Genomic DNA, 8,413 nt, shown 5'->3' with positions numbered 1-8,413 from the left:
CACATATCCTAGCGAAGTTAACTAACCTCCAGACGAGCTTCAATGCCATTACAACTCTCCTTCCGTGGCCTCCAACCGCTCTTGAATGCAAGTAACACTAAATGCATGCTCTCCAACTGATCGATGCCGCACCTGCCCGCGCGGCTAACATCACTACTCTGGACGGTTGGACGGTGGACGGTGACTCTGGACGGTGACTTAGAATATGTGAACAACTACAAATACCTAGGTGTATGGTTAGACTGTAACCTCTCCTTCCAGACTCACATTAAGCATCTCCAATCCAAAATTAAATCTAGAATCAGCTTCCTATTTCGCAACAAAGCATCCTTCACTCATGCTGCCAAACATACCCTCATAAAACTGACTATATCCTGCCGATCCTTGACTTCGGCGATGTAATTTACAAAATAGCCTCCAAAACTCTACTCAGCAAATTGGATGCAGTCTATCACAGCGCCATCCGTTTGTCACTCAAAGCCCCATATACTACCCAACCAAAGCGACCTGTATGCTCTCGTTGGCTGGCCCTCGCTTCATATTCGTTGCCAAACCCACTGGCTCCAGGTCATGTATAAGTCTTTGCTAACTAAAGCCCCGCCTTATCTCAGCTCACTGGTCACCATAGCAGCACCCACCCGTAGCATGCGCTCCAGCAGGTATAGTTCACTGGTCACCACCAAAGCCAATTCCTCCTTTGGCCGCCTTTCCTTCCAGTTCTCTGCTGCCAATGACTGGAACAAACTGCAAAAATCACTGAAGCTGGAGACTCATATCTCCCTCACTAACTTTTTAAGCATCAACTATCAGAGCAGCTTACAGATCATTGCACCTGTACATAGCCCATCTCTAAATAGCCCATCCAACTACCTCATCCCCATATTGTTATTTATTTCATTTTTTTGCTCCTTTGCACCCCAGGATCTCTACTTGTACATTCATCTTCTGCACATCTATCACTCCAGTGTATATTTGCTAAGTTGTAATTTCTTCGCCACTACGGCCTATTCTTTACCTTAACTTCCTAATCTTACTTCATTTGCACACACTGTATATAGACTTTTCTATTGTGTTATTGACTGTACGTTTGTTTACTCCATGTGTAACTCTGTGTTGTTGTTTGTATTGCACTGCTTTGCTTCATCTTGGCCAGGTCGCAGTTGTAAATGAGAACTTGTTCTCAACTGGCCTACCTGGTTAAGTAAATATTATATTCTTAAGGAAATATATATTCTTTTTAAATAAACATTACCATCTCTGATAAACACACACTATGTCAAATAAAATCAAGTCACATATACAGGATATAGAAGATGTATACAGCATAGTGAAATGTATACTTGCTATAATCATCCACCAGCAAAATCGTGCCAATTGGCTGGGTCAATATTGTCTAGTTGCACATTCATGAAATTCAACAGATGACCTGAATCACCCCCAGACACACCTGGCTAACTTGATTGGTCATGTTATCATCTAGTGAAGTGGATTATTTTGTTTAGACATGTAGCTAGCTAGCTAGCTAAACATTTAACCTATTGGTGCTTTCAAGACAACTGGGAACTTGGAAATATGCAAGGTCAGAACATGACATCAGTGATCCTCAGTTCAGAAAGTCGAAGCTCTAGAAAGAGGCAGGAATTCCTGAGTTGGTATTCTGAGTTGGGTGACCGTTCAAACCGATTTTTCCCAGTCTGAGCTTGTTTTTTTCAGAGTTCCCAGTTGTCTTGAAAACACTGAAGTTGGAAGGCAGAGATTTCTGAGATCTGAGTTCCCAGTTGTTTTGAACGTGGCAATAATCCCAACCCCTTCTGATTGTCATAGCTAGCCACGATGCACGAATCTCCAGGTAGCTAAAGCTAATCAACTATGTTCAATGTTAGCTAGATATCTAACTAGCAATACAAATTTATTTCTGAGATGATCTGCTACACAGATCATACATGTAACATTTGCTAGCAAGCCAGCAATCGAAAACGACTTTGACAAAATTAGAAACGTATACTATTAGAAAATGGAGCTAGCTAGACTCTTACCCATATACTGTACACGGATGAGTTCTTCTCCCACTCTGTCATGGATGCCATGGTTGCCCTTAGTTTGAAGATCTAATCCAGAGATGTGTTTCATACAACAGCCTTCTGTGTTCTCTTTTTAAACCCCTCTGCATATTTGCAATCAAACGCTAGAATATTTCTCCTTCTCCTTAGCTATCATACTCTGCTTCCACCGGGCATCTCGGTCAACTTCTTCCATGACAAGAACACTGTTGATTGTCGTTTCTACGCCATCATTTTCATCAGAAAACTCCTGTCTGGTTCAATAAAAATATTCGGATTTCCGATTTCTTAAGTGTTTTACAGCGAAAACACAATATAGCATTATATTAGCTTACCACAATAGCCAGAAACACAAGCCATTTACCAGCAGCAAAAGTTAGCGATCGTAACAAACCAGCAAAAGATATATAATTTTTGACTAACCTTGATAAGCTTCATCAGATGACAGTTCTATAACATCAGGTTATACATACACTTATGTTTTGTTCGAAAATGTGCATATTTCGAGCTGAAATCAGTGGTTATACATTGTGCTAACGTAGCATCTTTTTCCCAGAATGTGCGGATATTTTTATGACACTCAACTATTCTGACCAAATAACTATTCATAAACGTTACTAAAAAATACATGTTGTATAGGAAATGATAGTGTCATGACGTTGGCAGTGGGGGTAGGTTTATGACAGTCATAAATACCTCTTTCCCCCCTCCCCCGTTCCTCCTCCCTACTGATGTGACATAAGAAAACCCATTGGTTAACATAGAGATTCTGGGGACATCAGAAGGTGGGGGGGAATGAACTATATTCTGGTAATCAGACCAACTAAACATATGCGGTGGTACTTAAGGTATATTATGTCAGTTCGGTTGCCCCCTGACACATTCTCATCAATGATAGAATGACATAAACTCTACTGTGGAAAGTCTAAACGTCAGAGGTATCGGATTCACATGGAATTATTGTTTAATTCAAATGTTTGAATATGAGATTATTTGTGAAGAGATTAAATGTAATTGTAGCTTCCAAATGAGAGATCTGGGTTTTCATAAATTTGGCTTCTGCTCAACCAGGGGCCCGCCCCTGTGAAGAGACATGGGTTATAAACTTTTCAGACACACCCCTCTCCCTCCACTATATAAAGCCATTGACGAAAATATAACTTTCTGTTCCGGGTACACCAGGATGACGGTCCTGTGTCAGAATGGTTCAGATAATAGCTACAGAACTAAGCCAACATCAGCATGGACATTGATTGCGAATGGTATGAACTTTGAACTCGTATTCACTACAGAAGTGATATCTCCTAACCGTTGAGTTAGCAACAGCTAAACGCAGGTTAGGAAGGACAGTCCGAGTATCCCGTCTACTATACACAACGTTACTACAAAGTATCCCGTGACAACCAGAGACATTCTCCAAAGGACAGAGGACTCGGGTTGGCGATACGGCCTTCCATCTACCACCAACCTACTGAAGCGCAGCTCAGAGTAAATATTTATTGCATTTTCCTTTTCAAATGGGCGGTAATTTAGAATGCATCAGATACTGTATTTACGATAGCACAGCTCGCCTATGTTCCAGTCTCCCGCTCTTTCACTAAGAGACAGCCCCTTCCCTTTGTGTAACAAGCTGTCATATCTATTCCGCCCGCTAGGGACGTTTTTCTGTATGACGTAATTTGTGATCAAGTTATGATTTAATTGTGTATGTGTGTTTCTGTGTGATTAGTTAGGTATTTAGTAAATAAATAATTAAACCCAATTTTGTATTGCTGATTCAACTTGTTAGCCAGGATTCTTGCAGATAACAAAGGACTTACAACTTTCAGATGAGACTGAATAAAATGACGATTAATGTGAATGCTATTTAGTAAAATATTACTAAATCTTCAAGAGTTTATTCGAAAGATAACAGCTCTATAAATATTCTTTCGTGGTGTCCCTCTCTAGCTAATTAACATTTACATGATTAGTTCAATCAGGTAATATTAATTACGGAGAAATTATTTTATAGAATAGCATGTCATAGCAATTAACCTTTATAGAGTCACAAACCCGGATCCGGGATCCCCCCCATCAAAAAAGCTGACTAGCATAGCCTAGCCTAAAGCGACAGGGATATCATATAATCAAATGTTCATGAAATCACAAGTCCAAGACACCAAATGAAAGATACAGATCTTGTGAATCCAGCCATCATTTCCGCTTTTTTAAATGTTTTACAGGGAAGACAAAATATGTATTTCTATTAGCTAACCACCATAGCAAAAGACACAACTTTTTTTTGTCCACCATTTTTTTCCTGCATCAGTAGCTATCACTAATTCGACTAAATAAAGATATATATAGCCACTAACCAAGAAACAACTTCATAAGATGACAGTCTGATAACATATTTATGGTATAGGATATGTTTTTTTAGAAAAATGTGCATTTTTCAGGTATAAATCTATAAATTTTAGGTATAAATCTGAAATAGCGTTGGAAGCAGCCGGAATAATTACAGAGACCGACGTCAATTACCAAAATACTCATCCTAAAACATTTCTGAAAAATACACAGCCTACAGCAATCGAAAGACACAGATCTTGTGAATCCAGACAATATTTCAGATTTTCTAAGTGTTTTACAGCGAAAACACAATATATCGTTATATTAGCATACCACATGAGCTAACATCACCCCAGCATTGAATCAATGCAAAAGGGGTGATAACGTTATCGCCACCAAAATATATACATTTTTTCACTAACCTTCTCAGAATTCTTCAGATGACAGTCCTGTAACATCATATTACACAATGCATATAGAGTTTGTTCGAAAATGTGCATATTTAGCATCACAAATCGTGGTTATACAATGAGAAAAGTAGCTAAACTGGGCAGAAAATGTCGGGCGCCATCTTGGAGAGTGACTTAGTCTAATCATTAAATAATCATAAACTTGACAAAAAAATACAGCGTGGACAGCATTTGAAAGACAAATTAGTTCTTAATGCAATCGCTGAATTACATTTTTAAAATTAACCTTACTGCGCAATACAAGTTGCGCCAAAGCGAAGCTACCCCCCAAAAAATGGCAGCTTATGCGTTTAACATTTTTCAACAGAACAACGATTTATCAGCATAAATAGTTCTTACTATTAGCGGAGCTTCCATCAGAAACTTGGGCAATGTGTCCTTTCTCCGGTCTAATCGTCTTTTGGTCGAAAGATGTCCTCTTGTCCTGTCGAAATGGCCACTAACGTTCGGCATGTACAGGGAAAGTGTCCAACTCTTGAAAGTGCGTCACAAAGAAATGCCAGAAATTCGCAATAAACTGATATAAACTGAAATAATTTGGTTCAAAATAACAAGATTATGATGTCTTTAACCTGTTGGGGATGGGGGCGCTGTTTAGACTACTTATGCTAATGTGGCTAATTTTTTAAACGGCTTCCCACAAAATCCTTGATCGTACAATATGCATATTATTATTATTATTGGATAGAAAACAGTCTATAGTTTCTATAGGAGTTGAAATTTTGTCTCTAAGTGGAACAGAGCCCATTCTACAGCAATTTCCCTGACATGGAGTCAGATTTGAGAAATGTTGGCCACTGTTCTGGAGTCAGTTAAAAGGGCACTGTCGTTGCTATGACTATACGGACACTTCTTACGTCTTCCCCTGGATGCCTTTACGTGATGACGATTCCAACGGGGTCGATAGCACGTTCACAGGCCCTACAAATGAAAAAACCCTGAAGCTAGTCATTCTTTGGGAGCTGCGTCATGAGCAAAGTGGACACCGGCGCGCACCTGTTCCAAGCGTTAGTTTAGCCTGTTATATTTCTCCGGTCATCTTTTCACTCGTTATAGGAGTTAAAAACATCATAAGGTAGTTAATTTAAAGCGTTTTATAGCAATTTATATCCGTTTAGTGCGATTTTGGGACATTTATTTTTGCAACGATGTGAAAAGTTGGGCACGCTTTTCAGTTCATCCCGAACGCAGTTGACTTTTCCACATGGCAAGAGGACAGCTTTCCACCAAAAGACGATTTCTCCCAAGAAAGGATCCTTTGCCCAAGATACTGATGGAAGAACAGCTCAAGGTAGGACATTTTTATTATGATAAATCGTGTTTCTGTCGAAACATTTTAGTGGCTTAGGACGCCATGTTTTTTGACGTAGCTTCGCTTGGCGCAAACTGTATTGAAAAGTAAGGATAAATTAAAAAATGTAATAACGCAATTGTATTAAGAATTAAATTGTCTATCAATCCCTGTCCACCCTATATTTTTTAGTCACGTTTATGAGTATTTATGTATAAGAGTAGATCACTGTCTAAGTGGCGCAAGGACAAATTCTGACCAGCTGAGTTACATTTCACATTGTCTAACCATGATTTTGGTGGCTAAATATAAACATTTTCGATCAAACTCTATATGGATTGTGTAATATGATGTTACAGGAGTGTCATCTGAAGAATTCTGAGAAGGTTAGTGAAAAAATTAATATATTTTTGGCGATGTTGACGTTATCGCCCACTTTGGCTAGAATCAATGCTGGGCTGCTATGTGCTATGTGCTATGCTAATATAACGATTTATTGTGTTTTCGCTGTAAGACACTTAGAAAATCTGAAATATTGTCTGTATTCACAGGATCTGTGTCTTTCGATTCGTGTATGCTGTGTATTTTTACGAAATGTTTGATGATTAGTAGTTAGGTAAACACGTTGCTCATTGTAATTATTCTAGTCCATTTGTGATGGTGGGTGCAATTGTAAACTATGCCATATACCTGAAATATGCACTTTTTTCTAACAAAACCTATCCCATACCATAAATATGTTATCAGACTGTCATCTAATGAGTTTTTTTGTTGGTTAGGGGCTATAAATATCTTAGTTTAGCCGAATTGGTGATGGCTACTGGTGTTGGTGGACAAATAAAAGATGGTGGATTATGCTAATGTGTTTTTAGGTAATAGATGTACATCTTTACATATTGTGTCTTCCCTGTAAAACATTTTAAAAATCGGAAATGTTGACTGGATTCACAAGATCTGTGTCTTTCATTAGCTGTATTGGACTTTAATGTGTGAAAGTTAAATATTTAAAAAAAATATTTTTTTTGAATTTCGCGGCACTGGTTTTTCAGTGGGGGGGGGGGGGGGGGGTGCCGCTAGCGCCACGCTGATCCTAGACAGGTTAAAGCTTATATCGAATAAAAACATGACCGGAATTATCTAAGGAGCTAAAACCAGAGCTTCCACAACGATACGCAAAGCTCCTCTTTGCGCCCGAGCGAAGATCCAAAAGAATGGCCGCCGTGATTCCAATCAATTTATAACCTTTGGGAACAAGGCAGAGACTCCATTTCAAGTCTCCCTATTCGCTGACACCCAGGGGAAGGCGTATGCAGTGCATCTCAACCAATAGAGGACAGGCAAATTAATACACAGGTCTCAGAACAGCCAGTACAATTCTGAATTCTGACATACACATAGGAAAATTGCTCTAAGTCGAGTTCTGTTTCACCCACAGACATAATTCAAACGGTTTTAGAAACTAGAGAGTGTTTTCTATCCAATAGTAATAATAATATGCATATTGTACGAGCAAGAATTGAGTACGAGGCCATTTGAAATGTGCACCTTTTATCCAGGCTACTCAATTCTGCCCCTGCAGCCCAAACAGGTTAATGAAAGTATGAAGGTAGTTTTGTGCCTACCCCCAAAGAAAAAGACACTGGGAAAAGCAGGAGCTGAGACAAAAACGCTGGTTGACTTGACAAACAAGACGAACTGGCAACAGACAAACAGAGAAAACAGGTATAAATACACAGGGGATAATGGGGAAGATGGGCAACACCTGGAGGGGGGTGGCGACAATCACAAAAACAGGTGAAACAGATTATAGGCGCCACCTGGAGTCCTACCTGGGCAAATACTTTGTTGACAGGGATGCCGGCGGTAGAAGTTGACAATGAGGGCTTGATCCAGGATGTGTCTAGCGGGGACCCAGCACCTCTCCTCTGGACCATAACCCTCCCAGTCAACCAGGTACTGGAGCTCACAGAACAGGGCTCCGGGCAGCCGAGCGGAAATGGAGGAAAACTCGCCTCCCTGCGGACCTGGCATCCTTTCACTCCCTCCTCTCTACATTTTCCTCTTCTGTCTCTGCTGCTAAAGCCACTTTCTACCACTCTAAATTCCAAGCATCTGCCTCTAACCCTAGGAAGCTCTTTGCCACCTTCTCCTCCCTCCTGAATCCTCCTCCCCCTCCCCCCCCCTCCTCCCTCTCTGCAGACGACTTCGTCAACCATTTTGAAAAGAAGGTCGACGACATCCGATCCTCGTTCGCTAAGTCA

The sequence above is a fragment of the Salvelinus fontinalis genome, chromosome 19 (genome assembly GCF_029448725.1).
Source record: "Salvelinus fontinalis isolate EN_2023a chromosome 19, ASM2944872v1, whole genome shotgun sequence".
Taxonomy (NCBI): domain Eukaryota; kingdom Metazoa; phylum Chordata; class Actinopteri; order Salmoniformes; family Salmonidae; genus Salvelinus; species Salvelinus fontinalis.
The sequence above is the reverse complement of the archived record's forward strand: the minus strand, read 5'-3'. Positions refer to the sequence as shown.